Source organism: Cynocephalus volans, chromosome 10 (assembly GCF_027409185.1).
Source record: "Cynocephalus volans isolate mCynVol1 chromosome 10, mCynVol1.pri, whole genome shotgun sequence".
Taxonomy (NCBI): domain Eukaryota; kingdom Metazoa; phylum Chordata; class Mammalia; order Dermoptera; family Cynocephalidae; genus Cynocephalus; species Cynocephalus volans.
The window spans coordinates 58,846,642-58,870,432 of NC_084469.1; the positions used below are offsets into that span (position 1 = coordinate 58,846,642).

The window sequence follows — 23,791 nt, forward strand, 5'->3', positions numbered from 1 at the left end:
TGGATCTGCACCAAAGGCTCTGAGGGAAGCAAATTCTTTCAGTGATCATGGGCTACCTCCCCCCAGTCCCCCATCTGCCACCTTCCTCAGCTAGAAACTACAGGCCATAAGTTGGCTTTGCATTTCCAGAGATTGATAACTCTTCTTTGTGTCCCTATGTCAGGACCATTCTGACAACTCCCCTAACAGAGTAAACACAGCCAGTTCCATGGCTCATTTTCTCATGGAAATGTCTCTGCATAGAATGGGATATTTCTGAAGACACAAATGTGAGGTCAAGTTTGGGTCAAAGTTCCTCAATGCAGCAACAACAAAGAAGTATTGATTAATCATGCCCCTCAGTCTACTCATAGCAAGAATGTGCACTGGAACTATCCCTATTCTGTGTTTGAGACCAGGTGTGACTTAGTGGTTTTGTGACCTTGGGCAAGTAACTCTACATTTTTGATTCTTGTCATCTGTAAAATTCTGCCTACTTCAAAAAGAAGTTGAAGGGATGAAACAAGATAACATTTATAAAGCACCCAGCACAATGCCCAGAACAAGGAAGGCACTAAATTATTCTGTCTTCCCTACCTTCAGTCTGGCTCTGCTCTTATTGTCAAAAGGGTAATTTCCATTCTAATGGCTCTGAGGTCCTGGTTCCTTTATTTTATAATTATTTTACACAGCTTTTCTCATCTTAACATCTCAATGGAGTACACACATATATACTGAAAAGTGTTCAAATTATAAACATGCTTTCACAGTGTATGAACTTTCACAAGCTGGACACATGCATGTAAGCAGAGCCCAAATCAAGAAATACTACATGACCCCTCCCTCCTGAAAAACTCTTCCAGTCACTTTTGTCCTTAGAGAAAGCATAATCCTTTCTTCCAAAGCTCTAGATTAATTTTGCCTGTTTGTGCTCTTACATAAATGAAAAAAAACAGCATAACCCTGTGTGTGTCTGGCTTCTTTCACTCAACATGGTTCTGAGGGATTTACCCATATTGTTCTATGTATTTGTGGTCTGTTTGTTCTCATGGCTATACCGACATATTACACTATGAGCAGCATAATCTGTCTTTTCCAGTGACCTTTCATCAGGATGCTAGCAAGCAATCGGTAACATTCTCTTAGCTTCTCCATAGTGAAAAGAGGAATCTGCATGTGGTGCTGAATCATGCTAGGCAAGGCAAGACCCTGACCTGTGACACTGACTTGACTGATCACTGCTCATACTTTTCAGATGGATGAAGTTGTATATTCCCCCTTGAACTTCAATGCCTGGCAATCAACACAACTGTCTTCAGCCTCCCCATCCCAACAGACACAGAAACAGTTTATTGAAAAGTAAAAAAGAAGGAATGCAGCCTGTCCAGCTCACTGCACTGCAGAAGTATTCCAAGTCTCTCACCCTCATTCCTAGGGGATCCTTTTCCTTCAGGGCAAAAGGAAAGAAGTCTCCCCTATATTTTCCTCCTTAATGCAGCACCTTCAGGTGCCTGGTACAGCCACTCCCTTCAATGTCAATAGATAAAAAGGTACATCCAGGACTCTGTAGGAAAACTAACGTGTACTGTCACCGAAATTTGGCAAAGCTGACTTTGGGAGAGAGCTGTCATAACCCCTCACCTTTCCCCCTGTCCCGATCTAGACTTGTTTTAAACTTACTGGTAAACCGTATTTATGGGAGACCATCTATTTGAACACCAAACCAATATTGAGTTAACTGCTGGAGGCTCTGTAACCAATTAACCAATTAAGCTGTAACAAAGTAAACTGTTTTTACCCTGTGCTTACATTTTCTAATAATGTTGTCAAATCATGTTATTGGTTGAAGTTTTCTGATCCTGCTCTGGTTCAGGGGGCTGATTAATACTTGAATAATTTTTGTTTTACTTTGCTTCATTTTGCTCTGTTTTGTTTTGAGTTTTCTTTTCTCGAATAAACTCAGTTGAAACTTAAATTTGTCTAAGGTTTTTCTCTTTGGTGTATTTGGTGCAGTTGACAGGATCTGAAGCAGAGCTCCGGTGATCCCCAGGAGCATGAAGTAACCAGGCATAGGTACCTGCTGAGCTCATTGTGCTCACTCTTTACTTGCCGCATCTGGGGATTGTGAATAAGTTCTCTCTCAGATTCCAGTGCTCCAAAGATTTGCATTTTCAGCTATGTAAGTTTGTATGGGAAAATTTTAGATCCAAACTGGGTTTGAATGTCACAGCAAAACAGACCTGGGTTCAGTAGGTAGGTTAGGTTACTAGAAGACAGGAAATCATGGGGTTGATTTGGATCCAGGGCATCTAGATCTCCACCTTCTTGAACTTCATCCAGAAGTTAGTTTCTGTTGTGAGAGGGCATATGACCCTCTGGGGGTTTTAATTGGCTGTCTGGGCCAGCCAGAAACTGGACTGAGTAAATGGTGCAGAACTCCTCCATTTGAAACTCCAGTCAATGTTATGTATGAAAATTCTCCAAACCTGTATTGTTTTGTTTGTGCTCTAGAGAAGTGTGTGAACATTACCAAGGTAATTTGGAATCACAATAACCATAAGTGACGCAGTTTTGATTTGGTAAAGTTGTTTTTCTCGGGGTATAAACGGAAAGATATCCCATGCTCTTCGATCATAAGAATTAACATTATGAAAATGTCCATATTATCCAAAGTGATCTACATATTCAATGCAATCCACATAAAAATTCCAATGACATTTTCCTCAGAAATGGAAAAAACTATCTGGACATTCGTATGGAATAAGAAAAGACCAAACATAGTGAAAGGAATCCTGAGCAAACAAACAATAATAACAAAAAAACCCTGCAGGCATAACACTAACTGACTTTAAACTATACTATAAAGTTATAACAACCAAAACAGCATGGTACTGGCATAAATACAGACACACAGATCAACAGAATAGAATAGAGAACTCAGAAGTCAACTGATACACCTACAGCCATCTGATCTTTGACAAAAGCAACAAGTTTACACACTAGGGAAGAGACTACCTCTTCAGCAAATGGTGCCAGGAAAACTGGATATTCATATGTAGGACAATGAAACCAAACCCGTACCTCTTGCTATATACCAAAATCAACTCAAAATGGATTAAAGAATTAAATATACATCCTGAAACAATAAAACTCCTTAAGGAAAACATAGTTGAAACACTCCAGGAAGTAGAAGTGGGTACAGACTTCATGAATATGACCCCAAAAGCACAGGCAAACAAAGGAAAAATAAACAAATGTGATTATATGAAACTAAACAGAATCAACAGAGTGAAAAAGACAACCAACAGAATGGGAGAAAATATTTGCAAAATGTTCATATGTCAAAGGACTAATATCCAGAATATAGAAGGAACTCAAACAACTTTACAGCAAAAACCCCAAATAACCCAATTAAAAAATGAGCAATGGAGCTGAATAAGCATTTCTCAAAGGAAGATATATGACTGCTAAAAAGACACATGAAAAAATACTCTTCATCACTCATCATCTGGGAAATGCAAATAAAGACCACTTTGAGATACCATCTCACTCCAGTCAGGATGGCTAGTTTCTAAAAGACTGAGAATGATAAGTGCTGGAAAGGTTGTGGAGAAAAAGGAACTCTCATACACTGTTGGTGGGGCTGCATAATAGTGCAGCATTTATGCAAAATGGTATGGAGTTTCATCAAACAATTGCAGATAGATCTACCATATGATCCAGTTATTCCAGTGCTGGGAATATACCCAGAGGAATGGAAATCATCATGCTGAAGGGATACCTGAACTCCCATTTATTGCAGCCCTATTTACAATAGCCAAGAGTTAGAACCAGCCCAAATGTCCATCATCAGATGAGTGGATAAAGAAACTGTGGTATATCTACACAATGGAATACTACTTTGCTATAAAAAAAGAATGAAATACTACCATTCACAACAACATGGATGGACTAAGAAAACTATATTAAGTGAAACAAGTCAGGCACAGAAAGAGAAATACCACATGTTCTCACTTATTTGTGGGATCTAAAAATAAATAAATAAAAATTACAAACTGATAAAAGGGAGGGGAAGAAGACACAACAATCATTACTATTCCTTGAACTTGCTAAGTGAACAGTTATGATGTAGTGGCAGGGGGAAGGTGGGAGGAAGAAGAATGGGTAAAGGGACATGAAGATCAACTACAATGCATAGTGAGAAGTTAAAAGAAAATTAAATTAAAATCAAAAAAATGAATGAAAGAACGAAAAGGGAGTATCAGAACCCCTACAGCAACAATGCAATATATTTTTAATTTTTTTATATTAGTATTTTATTTTATTTTATTATCATTGTACATGTTCACGGGGTACAGATTGTTCTTTCATTGAATGCATATATTGTATAGCGATCCAATCAGAATATTTCCTATATCTATCATCTAAACATTTGTCATTGCTTTGTGGTTCTAACTTTTGAGATCCTCTTTTTTGGCTATTTTGATATATATATATATATATATATATATATATATATATATATATATATATATAATACAATATTATTAGCTATAGTCACCCTAGAGCACCAGAACTTATTCTTCTTGTCTACCTGGAACTTTGTCACTTTGTACTGGTCAACCAACATTTCCCCATCCTCTCTTCCCTCCTCCCTTTACCTACCATGGGTAACAACTGCTCTACTCTCTTTTTCTATCTCTTTAATTCATTTTCTTTGAGCCATCATTTTTACGTACATGTATGGTTCATAATATGATATTTGGGTCCATTCTTATTGTGCACAATGATCATATCTGAGCACTTACTATATCCATCACATCGAACATTTGTCATCTCTTTGTGTTGGGAACATTTAACATCATCTTTACCAGCTACTCAGAGATATACAATACTTTGTTGTTGACTGTAGTTTCTCTACCTTACTATGGAACACTAGAGCACATTCCTCCTATCTCCACTATTTTGTATCCACTGACCATGTCGAGAAATTTATCCATTTCCTCCAGATTTTCAAATTTCTTAGCACATAGAAATTTATACTAGTCTCTAATGATTTCTCATATTTTTGAGTTGTCAGTTGTAATTTCACCTTTTTTATTTCTAATTTTTGTTATTTGGGTCTTCTCTCTTTTTTTCTTAGTTAAGTTTGCTAAAGGTTTTCTATTTTATTTATCTTTTCAACAAACCAACTTTTTGTTCATTGATCTTTTGTATTGTTTTGCGGGTTTCTCTCATTTAGTTCTGCTCTGATTTTAATTATTTCTTTCTCTCTACTAGCTTTAGATTTTGATTGTTCTTGTTTTTCCAAATCTTTAAGGTGAAGCATTAGGTTGTTTATTTGCCATCTTTCCATTCTTCTGAACTAAGCATTTAATGTGATAAATTTCCCCCTTAGTACTGCTTTTTCTGTATCCCACAGGTTTTGGTATGATGTGTTATTATTTTCATGAGTTTCAAGAAACTTTTTGATTTCCTGTTTAATTTCTTCTTGGACCCATATGTCATTAAGCAGAATGTTGTTTAATTTCTATGTGTTTGTATGGTTTCCAGAGCTTTGTTTCTTATTGATTTCTAACTTTAATCCATTCTGATCGGAAAAATCACATTGTGATGGAATAATTACAATTTTTTTGGATTCGTTGAGACTTGCTTTGTGACCTACCATGTGTTCTATCCTGGAGAATCTTTCATGCACTGATGAGAAGAATGAATATTCTGAGGCTGTTGGGTGGAATGTTCTGTAGATATCTGCCAAGTCCAAATGGTCTAAAGTGTTGTTTAGATCTCATGTTTCTCTGTTGATTTTTTGCCTAGATGATCTGTCCAATGTTGAGAGTGGGATTTTCAGGTCCCCCATTATTATGGTGTTAGTGTCTGTCTCCTTCTTTAGATCTAAAAGGGTTTCCTTTGTAAATCTGACTTCTCTGACATTGGGTGCATATATATTTATGATTGTTATGTCTTCTTAAGGGATAGATCCTTTTATCATTATATAGTGGCCTTCTTTATCTCTTTTTATGGTTTTTCCTTTAAAGTCTATTTATCTGATATGAGAATAGCTACTCTAGCTCATTTTTTATTTCTATTTGATATATGATATATCTTTTTCCATCCTTTCACTCTTAATTTATGGGTGTCTTTACAGGTCAGGTTGGTCTCTTGAAGATAGCATATTGTTGGGTCCATCTTTTTAATCTGGTCAGTCAATCTGCGTCTTTTCAGTGGGGAATTTAATCCTTTTACATGTAGAGTTATTATTGAAAGGTGTTGATTTACTCCTAATATTTTAATCATTTTTGTTTAGATGACTTAAGTCCTTTTTGTTCCTTTCTTCCTAAATTTTCTGTTTTTCTTCTGTATTTGTTGGTTTCTTGGGGTGGTCGATAAACTATGTTTTTTCTTTATTGTTAGAATTTTTGTTTTGCTGGTAGGTATTGTTCTTTCTCGAGTATTCATGGCAGTGATGGTTGTTTATGAGGTATCAAACCCACTACTTCCTTGAGAATTTCTTGTAAAGCTGGTTATGTGGTAGGGAACGCCTGCAGTTTTTGTTTGTCTGAGAATTATACTATTTGTCCTTCATTTGGGAAGGATAGCCTTGCTGGGTTAAGTATTCTTGGCTGGCAATTTTGGTCCTTTAGTATTTTGAATATATCATCTCATTCTTTTCTGGCTTTAGGGTTTCTCATGAAAACTCTAATGTTATTCTAATTGAGGCTCCCTTATAGGTGACTTGCTGCTTCTCTCCTGCAGCTTTTAAGATTCTCTCTTTGTCTTTGAGTTGTGCCAGTTTGAGTATAACATGTCTTGGAGACAACCTTTTTGGGTTGAATATGTTAAGGGATCTTTGAGTTGCCGGAATCTGGTGATCTGTGACTTTCCCTATACCTGGGAAGTTTTCTGCTATTATTTCATTGAATATGTTTTCAATGCCATTTCCTTTTTCCTCCCCTTCTGGAATACCCATGATTTGGATATTTGAGTGCTTAAGATTGTCTGTTATCTGTCTTAGATTTTGGCAATTTTTCAAATTCTTTTTTCTTTTTTCTGTTCTGTCTGTGTTAATTCAAACAGCCTGCCTTCAAGCTCAGAAATCCTCTCTTCTGCTTCTTCTAGCCTGCTGGTTAGACCCTCTGTTGTGTTTTGTTCCATTGAATAAATCCTTCAGCTCCACAAGGTCTGCTGTGTTCTTTTTCAAGGCATTGATTCCTTTGTACATTTCTTCTTTCATATTTTTTCTCATTTCATTATGCTGTCCAACTGAGGTTTTTTGTATCTCACTTAGTTTCCTTAGAATTTTTGCTCTAAATTCCTTGTTCGTCATTTCAAAGACTTCCTGTTCTATAGGATCTAGAGCTTGAGAGTTATTTTTTATCTTTGGTGGTGATGTACTGTCTTGATTTTTAATATTTCTGTTATCTTTCCTTTCATGTTTTGTCACTGTGGCAGAGGTTATCACAGTCCACTCATTTCATCCTGAAGTCTGACTTGGATCCTGAAGGGACTGCCAATTCCGGGCAGCAGGAACTACTCTGGGCTGGGAGTCCTGTGATACCTGTCTATTCCAGCATGGCTGTCTCAGGGCAAAGGGGTCCTGAGGCTCTTAAGTCTGTGTAAGCAGCAGGGAATGACCTGGACTGAAGGTCCCACAGTGCCTGCCTTTTCTGGCATGGTTACCTCAGAGCATGTGGGCCCCGACGGTATTAAGTCTCTGTAAGTGGTGGGTACTGACCTGGGCTGAAGGCCCCACAGCACATGCCTTTACCGGCATGGCTGTCTCAGAGCATGTTGGCCTCAAGGCTCTTAAGTCTCTGTAAGCAGGTGGTACCGATCTACACTGAAGGTTCCACGGCATCTGCCCTTTCTGGTGCAGCTGGCTCAGAACATGTGAGCCCCATGGCTCTCAGGACTCTCTGGGCAGTGGACAATGGCCTAGACTGCAGTCCCACGGCACACAGCTCTTTCCTCTTTAGGCACAGATCTCACATCTCTTGTTGTTGCTTTTTAATATTTTATTGTTGGTCGCTATGTGAGAGCAAGCCACTCTATGAACCGTCTACTCTGCCTTCTTGACCAGAACTCTCTGTTACATTGTCTTTTAAGGTTTTAATCTCTTTGTAAACTTCCTCCTTCATATCCCGGATTTTTTTTCTCATCTCATTATGGTGTCTAAATCAGTCATCTCATATCTCATTGAGTTTCCTTACGACTGGTGCTCAGAATTCCTTTTCAGTTATTTCAGGGGCTTCCTGCTTTATACAGTCTTGTTTTTGAGAATTACTGCATTATTTGAGTGGTATAATATTTTCTTCTTTTTTCATATTTCTAGTATCTGCATGTGGATGTCTGGCCATCTGGTAGAGCAGTTGCTTCCTCTACTACTTTGGATTGGTCTTTGAGGAGAAAGAACTTTTCCTTCCTTTGCTGGCCTCCATTGGTGACTCTTCTTCAATGCAGTCAAGTGGGTGGTGGGCCACCTACATGGTGGCTATGGCTGCTATTGTAGTGGCTGGCCACCCTTATAGCAGGAGTGGCTGTGACTGTGACTGCACAGAAGTGGTGGTTTTGGCATGCTCCTGCCTAGGACTCTGGGCATGCTCCTGCCTTCTGCCTGGTGGTGGGGGCTGCCTGCAGTCCCTGCCCAGAACTCCAGGCATGCTCTTGACTTCTGCCCATAACATGTTCTTTTAACCACCCATACTGCAGCAGAGGTTCAGCTCCTTGAAATTTGGGCCAACATTTTACAACTTAAAAGGCCCCTCCCTTCAGTTTTTGGAAATGTATACCACTTGGAGACTTTAAGGTAAGAAAGCCAATTACAATATTTTAGATATGGACATCTTCTTTCCAAGGCATCAGAACAAGACACTTATCATAACAAGACTTACCCCTCTTAATTTTACCTTGCTTATGCCAGCCTTTCCTTTTTTGACAGGATAATGTTGTAGCTAGGCTTCTGAACCTACGTGTTCTCACTCCCTGTTTAATTTAGCCCAGTCATGAAGTGGTAGATTACTTACTAGCTGAACAGGGAGGAGTTTGTGCCATGTAATACTTTTGCTGCACAAGGAATAATATATTGGATTTTGTAGAGACTCAGTCACACACACAAAAATACTAACAGACCGTTTGGTTAAAATAAATAGAGTATCCTTTGATGAATTCAATTTGAGTTAGTTTGGTTATGAGGACCCGAGTTAAGATGCATACTCCAAATTCTTGGTATTATCCTTCTGATAGTCATAATAGTAGCCTCCCTTGTGCACTATATTCTCTCAGAAGGTTTGAATGTCTACATGCAGCCACCTGCTGACTGCTAAATGGTCTGTCTTCGATGGAATGATAAGAATTCAAAGGAATATGTAATCATGCAGACACCATAATCTATAAATGATTTCTTGAGACCAGTAATCCAGGACGATGGTTACTGAGAGTATCACAGATGCCCTAAATTTTGGTGACATCCTCAGTGCAGGTGAGAATCTGACTGTGGGGGATGGGGAAATGTTAAGTAAAATATGTGGGAGGCCATTGATTTGAACTAGGTTCTTGCACTAAGCCTAGCAAACCAAACCAATAAGAAGTTTAACTACAGTAGCTGAGCTTTAGTTAATTGCAACAAGCTCTTTCACCTACAAACCAATTAAGCTGTAACCAATTAAGTTGTCTGTACACTGTATGTCCACTTCCTATAAATGCTGTCAGATCATGTTATTGCTTGGAATTCTCTGGAACTGCTCTGGTTTGGAGTGCTGCCCAATTGGTGAAGCATTTTTGCTTTCCTTAATCTTGCTCTATTTTTTTATTGCTCTAATAAACTCAGTTAAACTTTAAATTTGTGTAAGGTTTTATTTTTATTATTTACCATTACTAATTCAGAGTACAATCATTACTTCCCACCCTAGTCCTGTCTTATCAGAGTCTAACTGGAATTTGCCTTAACCTTAAGGGTTCTGTCCTTTTCCACTAAAGTATATTGGCCAGGAAAACAGAGAGCAAGAAAGTAAACTCAGAAATGGCTTCTCCTATCTCTCCAAAGTCCAGTGTTACTCCACCATACACAGGAAAATCAAATATATAACCAATAGTGAAGTGGAAAATTCTACACCTTTTTCCACTGTCAGGGTTGCTGACCTGTAGAATCAGCATCTTAAGCACCTTGCTGCTGAGCTAGAATACCACCTAAGCACTTTGCCAATCCTGTCTTCAGAGCAACCACTAGAAGAAACAAGGAAACCTTTTACTAAGATCTATAGGCAATTTCTAATGGAAAATGCCAAAGTACATGTACATTTTAATATTTTTTATGGGATTTATTCAAGGAAGTGCCCAGAGAGATTACAGCTTTAGAGGGAAGTCATCTTTTAATAGACACATATTTTGGGAATTTGGGAAAGAAATCAAAGAGCTACTCCTCAGAAGTTATTTAAATTATTGTTAAAGAATTCATAATTGGGGGTATTGTGTTTCCTCCTTTTCTGAGACATTTCATCGTTAAAATTTTTGTAATTGCTTATGTATGTGAAAAAAGAGTATTTTTACTTAGATTAGCTTTATAAAACAATCTGCCTCCCTTAGGTGAAAGAGCTCACCAAAATCCCTAAGGTCCATTTAGCGAGGAGCCTCTCAAGGCATTTTTTCGGGGGCTTCAAATACAAAATATAAGGCTGTTCTTCTTCGTGGTGAGAAAGGAATTTAGCTCAGTTTCTCAAAATTTCAGATCAATCATCAGCTATCATTCTTTTCCGTGTTCCTGCAACTGTGTCTTATATCTTCTGCCCCACTCACATTTTCAGAAAACCTTGGCCTTTGCCAAATTGTGATTTTCCCTTAGAAAGTGGAGTGCCATAATGGAAACACTATCACTTATGCTGATGGCATTGTTTGCATCAAAAAAAAATTAAAAATTGCAAATAAACTACCTAACAATGCACTTTAAGAAACTAGAAAATGAAGAACAAAACAAACCAAAAATAAACAGAAAAAAATAATAAAAATCAGACCAGAAGTAAATGAAATTGACAGTAAAAATATAATACAAAAGATCAACCAAACAAAACACTGGTTTTTTAATAAACAAAATTGACAAACTATTCGATAGACTAACCAAAAAGAAGAAGACCCAAATAAATGAAATTGGAAATACAAAGGGAGACAGTAAAACTGATACCACCAAAATCTGGAGGATCATTAGTGATAAATATAAACAACTATATTCCAATAAATTGAAAATCTAGAGGAAATGGGTAAATTCATGGACCCATAGGACCTATCAAGACTAAACCAAAAATAAATTAAAAACCTGAATAGACCAATAAAAAGTAAAGAGATTGAATCAGTAATAAAATGTCACCAAAGAAAACCCCAGGACCAGATGACTTTCCTGCTGAATTCTACCAAACATTTAAAGAAAACCTACTACCAGTACATCTTAAACTATTTCAAAAAACTGAAGTGGATGGAATTCATACAGTCATACTACAAAGCCTGCATTACATTGATACGAAAACCAGGCAAGGACACAACAGAAAAGAAAACTCCAAGCCAATGTTCCTCATTAACATAGATGCAAAATTCTCGATAAAATAATGGCAAACAGAATCCAACAGCAAATCAGTAAGATTATACACCATGACTAAGTGTGATTTCTCCAAGAATGTAAGGATGGATCAACATACACAAATCAATAAACGTGCTACATCACATCAACAGAATAATGAAAATATATATGCATATAAGCATCTCCATGGATGCTTAAAAAGCATTTTATAGAATTCAACATCCTGTAATGGTAAAAACTCCCAAGAAATAAGGTACAGAAGGAAAGTATCTTTGCACAATAAAAGCTATACATAACAATCTCAATGCTAACATCATGTTGAATGGGCTTTTCCCCTAAAAACTGTAAAAAGACAACATATCCATTCTCTCCACTTGTATTCAAAATAGTACTGGAAGTCCTAGCCAGATCATTTAAGAAAGAGAAAGGAAATAAAGAGTATACAAATTGGAGAGGAAGAATTCAAGATGTGGCTCTTTGAGGTGACATGATTTTATATAGAGAGAAACCTAGAAACTCTACAAAAATTCGTAAACTTGATAAAGAAATTCAGCAAAGTTGCAGGATACAAAATCAATATACAAAAATCGTTAACATTTCAATACACCAACAACGAATGTGCAGAAAAAGAAAGATAGTAATACCATTTACAATAGCAACAAAATAATAATACCTAACAATAAATTTAATCAAGAACAATCTCTATAAGGAAAACTATAAAACACCAATTAAAGATATTAAAGAAAACACGGAAAATGGACAGACATCCCATGCTCATGAATTGGAACAACCAATATTGTCAAAATGACCACACCATCCAAAGCGATCTACAGATTGAATGAAATTCCCATCAAACTACCAATGACATACTTCACAGAAATAGGAAAAAAAATTCAAAAGTTCATATGAAACAATAAACACCCTATATAGCCAAAGCTATCCTGAGCAAAAAGAATAAAGTAGAAGGTATTACATTCCCTGCTTTCAAAATAAACTACAAAGATATAGTGATCAAAGCACTATGACACTGGCACATGAAGAGACACATAGAGCAATGGAACAGAATAAAGAATCCAGACATAAATCCACATACCTACAGAAGACTGTTTTTTGACAAAAATGTCAAAAACATACATTGGGGAAAGGACAGTCTCTTCAATAAATCGAACTGGGAAAGCTGGAGGTCCATGTTTAGAAGAATGAAATCAGAACCCTATCACTCACCAAATACCAATATCAACTCAAAATGGATCAAAGACATAAATGTAAGACCTGAAACTACAAAACCACTAGAAAAATCATAGGGGAAATGCTTCAGGACATAGGTCTTGGCAAACATTTTACGAATAAGACCTCAAAAGCACAGGCAACAAAAGTGAAAATAAACAAAGGGGATTTTATCAAACTAAGGGATTTCTGTACAGCAAAGAAAACAATCAACCGAGTGAACAGACAACCTGCAGAATGGGAGAAAATACTTGTAAACTATGCGTGCAACAAGAATATACAAGTAACTCAATAGTAAAAAATATAATAATTCAGTTAAAAAGGGACAAAGGAACTGAATAGACATTTCTCAAAAGAAGACATACTAATGACAAACAGGTATATTTAAAAAATGCTGAATATCACTAATAATCAGAGAAATGCAAGTCAAAACCACAATGCGATATTATCTTACCAGTTAAAAGGCTATTATCAAAAAGACAGAAAACAACAAATTCTGTCAGGGAAGGCGAGGAGGGGGAATTCTTATACATTCCTGGTCGGAATGTAAATTATTGTAGTCATTAGGGAAATAATATGGTGGTTTCTCAAAAAACTACATATGGAAGTACAATACAATTAAGCAATCCCACTTTGGGGCATATATCCAAAGGAAAGGAAATCAGCATGAGGAAGGGATACCCACACTCCTGTGCTTACTGTGGCTCTATTCACAATAGCTGAGATGTGAAACCTACCAAAATGTAAATCAACAAAAGACTAGGTAAAGAAAATGGTATATTTACACAATGGAATGCTGCTCAGGCATAAAAAAGAATGAAATTCAGATATTTGCAGCAACTTGGATGAACTTGGAGAAAATTATGTTAAGTGACATAAGCCAGGCACAGAAAAAGAAAAATATTGCTTGTTCTCACTCATATGTGGAAGCTAAAAAAGTTGATCTCATAGAAGGAGAGAACAGAATAGTGGTTACTAGAGACTGAAAAGGAGGGAATGGGTCATCAGTGGATACAAAACTGTAGAGACATAGGAAGACTAAGATCTAGTGTTCTATAGTAATACAGGAAGACGACAGTCAACAACAAATTACTATGTAACTTCAAGTACCTAATTAAGAGGATCTCGAATGTTCCTACCACAAAGAGGTGACAAATTTTTCAGGTGATGGATATGCTAATTAGCCCGATATGATTATTGCACTCTGTATAAATGTACCCAAATATCACATTTTACTCCATAAATATATACAATTATCATGGGTCAATTAAGAAAAAAGTAAATTAAAAAGACAGAAAATTTTAGAGGCAGAAGTAGACTACAGGTTACTAGAAATGGGGGGAAGTAATTAGAAGTAATTGCTTAATGAGTGCACAGAGTTTATGCTTAGGATGACAAAAAAGTTTTGGAAATAGAGATAGTTCTTACACAGCATTGTGAATGTGACTAATTTCACAGAACTGTATATTTTATTTTATTTTATTTTTTAATTTAATTTTTTTTGTCAATATACAATGTGGTTGATTATTGTGGCCCATTACCGAAACCTTCCTCTCTCCTCCCTCTCCCCCCTCCCTCCCAACAACCCGATATCCCTTTGCTTTCTCGTATCAACTTCAGGAATTGTAATTGTTGTGTCTTCTTCCCTCCCCCACCCCAGTTTATTTCTGTATTCATTTATTTATTTCTATCTCCCACAAATAAGTGAGAACATGTGATATTTCTCTTTCTGTGTCTGACTCATTTCACTTAAATAATTCTCTCTAGGTTCATCCATCTTGTTGCAAATGGCAGTATTTTATTCTTTTTTATAGCAGAGTAGTATTCTATTGTGTAGATATACCACATTTTCCATATCCACTCATCTGATCATAGACATTGGGCTGGTCCCAACTCCTAGCTATTGCAGAGTGCTGTGATGAACATTCGGGAACAGGTACACCTTTGACTTGATGATTTCCATTCTTCTGGGTATATTCCCAGCAGTGGGATAGCTGGGTAATATGGTAGATCTATCTTCAATTATTGAAGGAACCTCTCTACCATTTTCCATAGAGGCTGTACCATTTTGTAGTCCCACCAACAATGTATGAGAGTTCCTTTTTCTCCACGACCTCACCAGCATTTATCATTCAGTCTTTTGGATATTATCCATCCTAAATGGGGAGGGATAGTATCTCGGTCTGGTTTTGACTTGCATTTCTCAAATGCTGAGTGATGTTGAGCATTTTCTCATGTGTCTGTTGGCCATTCATATATCGTCCTTTGAGAAATGCCTATTTAGCTCTTTTGCCCATGTTTTAATTGGGTTACTAGTTTCTTTGTTGTAAAATTGGTTCAGTTCTTTGTATGTTCTGGATATTAATCCTTTGTCAGATGTATATTTTGCAAATATTTTCTCCCACTCTGTTGGTTGTCTTTTAACTCTGTTAATTGTTTCTTTTGCTGTGCAGAAGCTTTCTAGTTTGGTATATCCCATTTATTTATTTTTCCTTTAGTTGCCCATGCTTTCGGGGTTGTATTCATGAAGTCTGTGCCCAGTCCTACTTCCTGAAGTGTTTCTCCTATGTTTTCTTTAAGAAGTTTTATTGCTTCAGGGTGTATATTTAATTTTTTAATCCATTTTGAGTTGATTTTAGTATATGGTGAGAGGTACGGGTCTAGTTTCATTCTCATGCATATGGATATCCAGTTATCTCAGCACAATTTGCTGAAGGGGCAGTCTCTTCAAAAAATTTATTGAAACTAAGGAAAGCAATGATACATCATACCAAAACCTAAGGGAAAAAAAGCAAAAGCAGTACTAAGGGGGAAATATATCGCATTAAATGCTTACTTCAGAAAAATGGAAAGATGGTGAGTGAACTAAAGAACTAGAAAAACAAGAACAATCCAAATCCAAAGTAAGCAGATGGAAGGAAATCATTAAGATAGAACAGAACTTAATGAAATTGAAACCCCAAAAATGATACAAAAGATCAATGAATCAAAAAGTTGGTTTCTTGAAAAGATAAATAAAATTGACAAACCATTAGCACGGCTAACTAAAAAAAAAGAAGAGAGAAGACCCATATAACAAAAATTAAAAATGAAAAAGGTGATATCACAACTCACTCCTCTGAAATACAAGGAATCATTAGAGACTACTATAAATAATTATATGCCAACCAATTTGAAAATCTGGAGGAAATGGATAAATTTCTGGAAACACAGTAACTACCAAAACTGAGCCAAGAATATGTAGAAAATCTGAACAGACCAATACTAATAAAACAGATTGAAGCTGCTATCAGAAGGATCCCAACAAAGAAAATCCCTGGACCAGATGGATTCACAGCAGAATTCTACCAAACATTCAAAGAGGAATTGACACCAATTCTCTAGAAACTATTCCAAAAGATTGAAACAGACACAGTTCTCCTCAACTCGTTCTATTAAGTAAACATCACCCTGATACCAAAGCCAGGCAAACATACAACTAAAAAAGAAAACTACAGGCCAATATCCTTGATGAATATAGATGCAAAAATCCTCAATAAAATACTAGCTAAGAGAATACAGCAACACACACACAAAATTATACACCATGATCAAGTGGAATTCATCCCAGGGATGCAAGGTTGGTTCAACATATGCAAATCAATAAATGTGATACGCCATATAAGTAAAATCAAACACAAGAGCCATATGATCATCTCTGTAGATGCTGAAAAAGCATTTGATAAAATTCAAAACTCATTCATGATAGACTCTACAAGTTAGGTATAGATGGAAAGCATCTCAACATAATTAAAGCGATATATAATAAACACACTGCCAATATCATACTGAATGGGGATGATAGAACTAGAACAGGAACTAGACAAGGATGCCCACTCTCACCACTCCTATTCAACATAGTGTTGGAAGTACTAGTCAGAGGAATCAGAGAAGAGAAGGAAATAAAGGACATCCAGATTGGAAAAGATGAAGTCAAACTGTCCCTCTTTGCAGATGACATGATCCTATATATTAAAGAGCCTAAAGCTGCTACAAAAAAACCTCTTGGAGTTGATAAATGATTTCAGCAAATTTTCAGGATATAAAATCAACACACAAAATTCAGTAGCATTTCTATTCTCCAATATTGAACAGGCAGAAAGACAAATCAAGAAAGCTTGCCCATTTACTATAGCTACTGAAAAAAAAAAACTTAGGAATTGAGCTAACCAAGGATGTGAAAAATCTCTATAATGAGAACTACAAACCACTGCTGAGAGAAATTAAAGAGGGTGTCAGATGAAAAGCTATCCCATGCTCTTGGATTGGAAGAATCAACATTGTGAAAAGGTCCATACTACCCAAAGTGATATACAAATTCAATGCAATCCCCATCAAAATTCCAATGACATTTTTCTCAGAAATGGAAATAACTATCCAGACATTTATATGGAATAACAAAAGACCACACATAGCCAAAGCAATTCTGAGCAAAATATAAATAAAGCTGGACACATAATCCTGCCTGTCTTTAAACTATACTGCAAAGTTATAATAATCAAAACAGCATGGTACTGGCATAAAAAACAGACACACTGATCAATGGAATAGAATACAGAATCCAGAAATGAACGTGCATACCTACAACCATCTGATATTTGACAAAGGCAGCAAGCATCTACACTGGGCAAGACTAGTGTTAAAAGGTAGACAGAAGACCCAAATAACAAAAGTCAGTAATGAAAAATGAGACATTACATCCAGATTGACCAAAGTACAAAAAATCAATAGAGATTACTATGAAGAACTATACACTAACAACTTTGAAAACCTGGAGGAAATGCATAAATTTGTGGATACATACAAACTATCATAACTGAACCTAGAAGAAATAGGGAACCTGAACAGACCAATAACAAGCAACAAGACTGAAGCACTAATTACCAGTCTTCCAACAAAGAAAAGCCAAGTACTAGATGGCTGTACTGCTGAATTCCACCAAGCCTTTACTGAGGAATTAATAACAAACATTTTCAAAATATGTTTAAAACTTGAAACAGATGCCATTCACCCAAACTCATTCTATGAGGCTCGCATCACTCTGATACAATACAAAAAGAAAACTCTCAGGTAAATATCCTTGATGAAGATAGATGAAGATAATTCTCAACAAAATATTAGAAAACAGAATACAGCAGAACCTCAAAGTATTATACATCATGGTCAACGGGGATTCATCCTGGTGATACAAGGATCATTCAACATACACAAGTCTATAAATGTGATACACTGCAGCAACAAAGCCAAGGACAAAAACCATATGTTTTCTCAACAAATGTAGAAATTCACTGACAAAACTCAACATCCCTGCATGTTGAAGACTTTCAACAAGTTAGGTATAGAAGGAAAATATCTCAACAAAAGAAAAGCCATATACAACAAACTCACCACCTAAATCATCCTAAATTGGGAAAGATTTTACTTTAAGAACAACAACAGACCAAGGATGTGCACTCATCACTAATATTTAACATAGCATTGGAAGTACTAACCAGAGCAATCAGGCAAGAGAAGGAAATAAAGAACATCCAAATTGGAAAAGATGAAGTCAAATTGTCCCTGTTTGCAGATTACTTGATCTTATATATAGAAAACCTAAAGACTTTTCCAAGACACCATTAGAGCTGATAAATGAATTCAGTAAAGCTTCAGGATACAAAACCAATATACAAAAATCAGTAGAATTTTTATACTCCAACACTGAATTAGCAGAACAGGATCAAGGAAGCAAGTTCATTTACAATAACTAGAAAAATATAAAATAACCAGGAATAAATTTAACCAAGAAAGTGAAAGATTGCTACAATGAGAATTACAAAGCACTGCTGGAAGAAATTGAAGAGGACACAATAAAGATAGAAAGACATTCCATGCTCTTGGATTGGAAGAATTAATGTGGTGAAAATATCCATACTCCCCTAAAGGATCTACAGATTCAATGTGATCCCCATCAAAATACCAATGACATTCTTCACTGAAATAGAAAAAAAAATACTAATATTCATACAGAACAACAAAAGGCCCCAATTAGCCAAAGTAATCCTGAGTGAAAATTAATAAATCTAGAGGCATTACACTACCTGACCTCAAAATATATTACAAAGCTACAGTAACCAAAATGGCATGGTACCGGCACAAAAACAGACACATGGACCAAAGAAATAGAATTAAAAATCCTCAAAAAGAAGCCCACACACTTCCGGATGACTGATCTTCATCAAAGGCGCCAAGAACATATATTTGGGAAAGGACAGTCTCTTCCATAAATAGTGCTGGGAAACCTGGGTATGTGTAGAAGAATGAAACTGACCCATACTTCTCACCATATACCAAAAATCTATTCAAAATGGATTAAAGACTTAAATACATGACCTGAAACTATAAAACTCCTAGAAGAAAAAGCAGAAGAAACACTTCAAGATGTAGGACTTGGCAAAGGCTTTACAAATAAGATTTCAAAAGCACAGGCGGCAAAGAAAAAAATAACAAATGGAATTACATAAAACTAAAAGGCTTCTGCACAGCAAAGGAAACAACCAATAGAGTGAACAAACAACCTTCAGAATTGGAGACAATATTTGCAAAGTATACACCCAACAAGGGATTAATATCTAGAATATATAAGGAACTCAAACACCTTCAGTACAAAAGAATCCAACTAAAAACTGGGCAAATGAGCTGAATAGACATTTCACAAAGGAAGACATACAAATGCCCAGCAGGTACACGAAAAATGGTCAACATCACTAAGCCTCAGAAAAATGCAAATCAAAACCATATTGAGATATCATCTCACCCCATTTCACTGGCTATTATCAAAAATATACAGAAAAACAACTGCTGGCAATGTTGCAGAGAAAGGAGAATGCTTCAACACGGTTTTAGGAAGACATTGTAGAGAATTGTATGGAAGCTTCTCAAGCAAGTACACATAGAACTGCCATATGATCCAGCAATAACACTAATTCGTATATACCCAAAGGAATGGAAATCATCATGTCAAAGGGGTACCTGGGCTCCTATATTCATGACAGCTCCATTTACAATAGCCAAGATATGGAACCAACCAAAATCTACACTGGCGGATGACTGGATAAAGAAAATGTTGTATATATACATTATGGAATACTACTCACCCATACAAATGAATGAAATTCTGCTGTTTGCAGCAACATGGATGAGCATGGGCAAAATTTGGGGAAATAAAAAAAAAACAGTCACAGAAATATCACATCCTCACTCATAAGTTGGGAGCCATGAAAATAAATAAATTAAAAAGAAAGAAAGAAAGTAGGAAAGAAAGAAAGAAACAAAAATCACTAATACACTGAATTTTCAAAAGGAGAGCAGAACTGTGGTTACTAGACACAACAATGGGGGAGGGGAGGAGGTAGCAAGAAACTAGTTAAGGGTCACAAATAGTGATCACATTTTGTAATGATGAATATACTGATTATCCTTATTTGATCATCACATATTGTACACAGGCATTGTTATTCAACTCTGTAACCCACAATATGTGTGATCAATTATGTTTCTATAAAAAAAGAACTAAAAATCAAATCAGTATATTTGCAGGATACAAAATCAACACACGAAATCAGTAGTGTTTCTGTATGCCAAGAGCAAACTATTTGAAAAGGAAATCAGAAAGTAATTCTTTTATAATAGCTACAAGAAATAAAATAAAAGACTTAGAAGTAAATTTGAACAAGGAGGTTAAAATTTTTTATAATGAAAACTATAGAATTTCAATGAACAAAGTTGAAGCCACAAGTAAATGGAAATATATCCTGTGCTCATATACTGAAAGAATTAATATCATTAAAATGTCTATACCACCCAAAGTCATCTACAGATTCAATGCAATCCCTTTCAAAATACCAATGACATTCTACATGGAAATAAAAAATACAATCCTGAAATTTGTATGAAATCACAAAAGACCCTGAATACACAAAGCAGTCTTCAGCAAAAAGAACAAAGTTGGAGGTATCACCCTTCCTGACTCTAAAATATACCGCAAAGCTATGGTAACCAAAACAGCATGGAACTGGAATAGAAACATGAACATGCACCAATGGAACAGAATAGAAAGCTCAGAAACAATTCCACCCATTTACAGCCAAACGGCTGTTGACAAATGTGAAAAAAAAATACACATTGGGCAAAGGAAGTATATTCAATAAATGGAGCCAGAAAAACTTTATACCCACATGCATAAGATTAAAACTAGACCCCTATCTCCCACCATAAACAAAACTCAACTCAAAATGAATTAAAGACCTAACATTTCATATACAAAACTATGAATCTTTGAGAAGAAATTATAGGGAAAATTCTTTATGACATTGAAATGGCTAAGGAGTTTTTGGATAAGACTTCAAAGCTAGAGGCAATGAAAGCAAAAATAGACAAATGGGATTACATCAAACTAAAGAGCTTCTGCACAGCAAAGGAAACATTCAGCAGAATGAAGAAACAACCTAAAGAATAGAAAAAAATATTTGCAAACTATGAATCTGGCAAGGGGCACATATCCAGAATACAAAAGAAACTAAAATAACACAACAGCAAAAAACCTTCCAAATAATCCAATTAAAAAGTAGCCAAAAGACCTGAATAGACATTTCTCAAAAGAAGATATACAAATGACCAACAGGCATATGAAAAATGCTCAACATCACTAATCATCAGGGAAAACAAATAAAAATCACAATGAGGTATCACCTCACCCCAGTTAGACCATCTATACTGAAAAAGAAAAAAGAACAAATGCTGGTGAGGATGTAGAGAAAGGGGAACTTTCATGCACTGTTGGTGGTGTAAATTGTACAGCCAGTAAGGATAGCAGAATGGAGGTTTCTCAAAAAATTAAAAAATAGAACTATGTTATGATCCAGCACTCCCACTACTGAAGATACAGCCAAAGGAAAAGAAATCAGTATGTCAAAGAGCTATCTTTATTCCCATGTTTATTGCAGCACTGTTCATAATAGCCAAGATATGGAATCAACCTGAGAGTCCATCAACAGAAGAACTGATGAGTAAAATGTTGTGTACTTCAACAATTAAATTCTATTCATCCATGAAGAAGAATGAAATTCTCTCATTTGTGATAACATGAAGGACCCTGGAGGACATTATGTTAAGTGAAAAAATGCAGATGCATGAACACAAATACCACAAGACCTCACCCATATGTGGAAGCTAAAGAAGTTTGTCTCATAGAAGTAGAGGGTAGAATAGCAGTTATGGGGGATGGGGAGGGTAGGGGAAAAGATGGGGAGAGTTGGTGAACAGGTACAACATTATAGTTAGATAGAACAATTTCTGGAGTTTTATACACAATAGGGTGACTAAAGCTAATAATATAGTATGTGTATTTCAAGATGGCTAGAAAAGAGGACCTTGACTCACAAAGAAATAATACATGTTTTGGTGATGGATATAATAACTACCCTGACTTAATTATTAAATAATGTATGTATATATTAAAACATCACACTCTACCCCATAAACATTTACAGCTATGTGTCAGTTATAAACTTTTTAAAGCTACAAAAAAGGAAAATGACAGTAAAAGAGTAAAGGAAGATATGTAAGGCATTAAACACAGTGCCTCGTATGTGATGAGTCCTCGGTAAATATTACTTTCAATCCTTTCCTGTTGCCATCCCATTTTGTCCTTTGTCTCTTTTCTCTTCAGTGACTCAGTCTAGCCTACCATTGAGCATAGAAGGCCATACTATGCACTCCCTAATGATTCTGTGCAAAGATTCTTGTGACACGGTCTGCTGTCTACTCAAGGAACCCACTATATTTATATAGAGTCTGATTTTTAAAAAGTTACATTCACAAAAACTAATACACTTCTTATCTTTACACACCAGTCTCAATCCTGTCCTGTTAATTTATCCATTCATTTCCTTATTTCATGCTTCTTCAGTCTTTCTCTTTACACCTTACAAAAAAGGTTACCACAGAGACAAAAATAGTGACCTGGGTAACAATAGGGAGTTCCTTTAACAAGATGGATGTTTTCTTTTGGTAATATGAATGTTATTAGCAAGACACCACCTGAAGCCTGTTACTGGGTTTGGCTTTCAGCAACACCGTTTGACTCTAGGACACATTCCAAGACCCCCAGAAGACAATAACTGTGAGAGAAGCCACAGCTACTCTGGGTATTTCTGCTGTTGGGAAGGGTTTTCACAGAATGCTGTGCATGAGTTACTGCTCCCCAATCCTTCCACTCCAGGAAGTTAAGCCTCCCCCTATCATTTTCATCTCCAGCTGAACTGCCAGGACACAGGCTGGGAAACACTTCCCACCCTAGGTGACCAAGAGGGTCCCTCTGCCGATAGTTATAACAGCTGACACAGACTTAGCACTCATTAGGTGAACTACGGTCTTCACAAAGATCCCGTAAGTGCCAGCATCCCCATTTTTACAGATTATACAAAACAAAGTAGAGAAGTTACATAATGTGCCCAACATCACACATCTCCATAATTTAATCTCATTCCCCAACCTATCTGGGCAGTGGGCATCCTAAGATTTCTGAGGTCCCCTGAATGATGTCCACCATCCAAAATGATTTTGCCTCCTCCACTTTCAGGATTTGACCAACAACCAGCACTTTGTTTTCTTTCTCACCATCATGTACGCACACGCTCCCTAAACCACACTCACAACTTCACAGCCCTTCATAAAATCTTGCTTTTATGAACCTCGACCTCTTTTGGGAAAAGCAGAGCAAGGTTCCCAGTTATCATAAAAAGCCATTTTTACTGAATTGTCAACTATTTGCACAGCCATTCTGTGGCCATAAAAAGGGGTGCACTAGATAAAGAAAGTGTAATGAGAAGGAAGTAGGAGGAGGGAGAGGCCCTGGAGTTGTCACAAAGAGAAATAGATTCCAAAACCAAAATCAGTCATAAGACACACCCAGAGTTTATGGCCTGTGAACAACGGCAGCCC

At 36.4% G+C, this 23,791-nt stretch overlaps 1 protein-coding gene across 1 annotated transcript in view; it reads left to right on the top strand.

Annotated features, from left to right (window-relative positions):
- LOC134387422 (carcinoembryonic antigen-related cell adhesion molecule 5-like) overlaps nucleotides 1–23,791 on the top strand; it is a 53,943-nt gene that overhangs the window by 18,733 nt on the left and 11,419 nt on the right. The window lies entirely within an intron of this gene.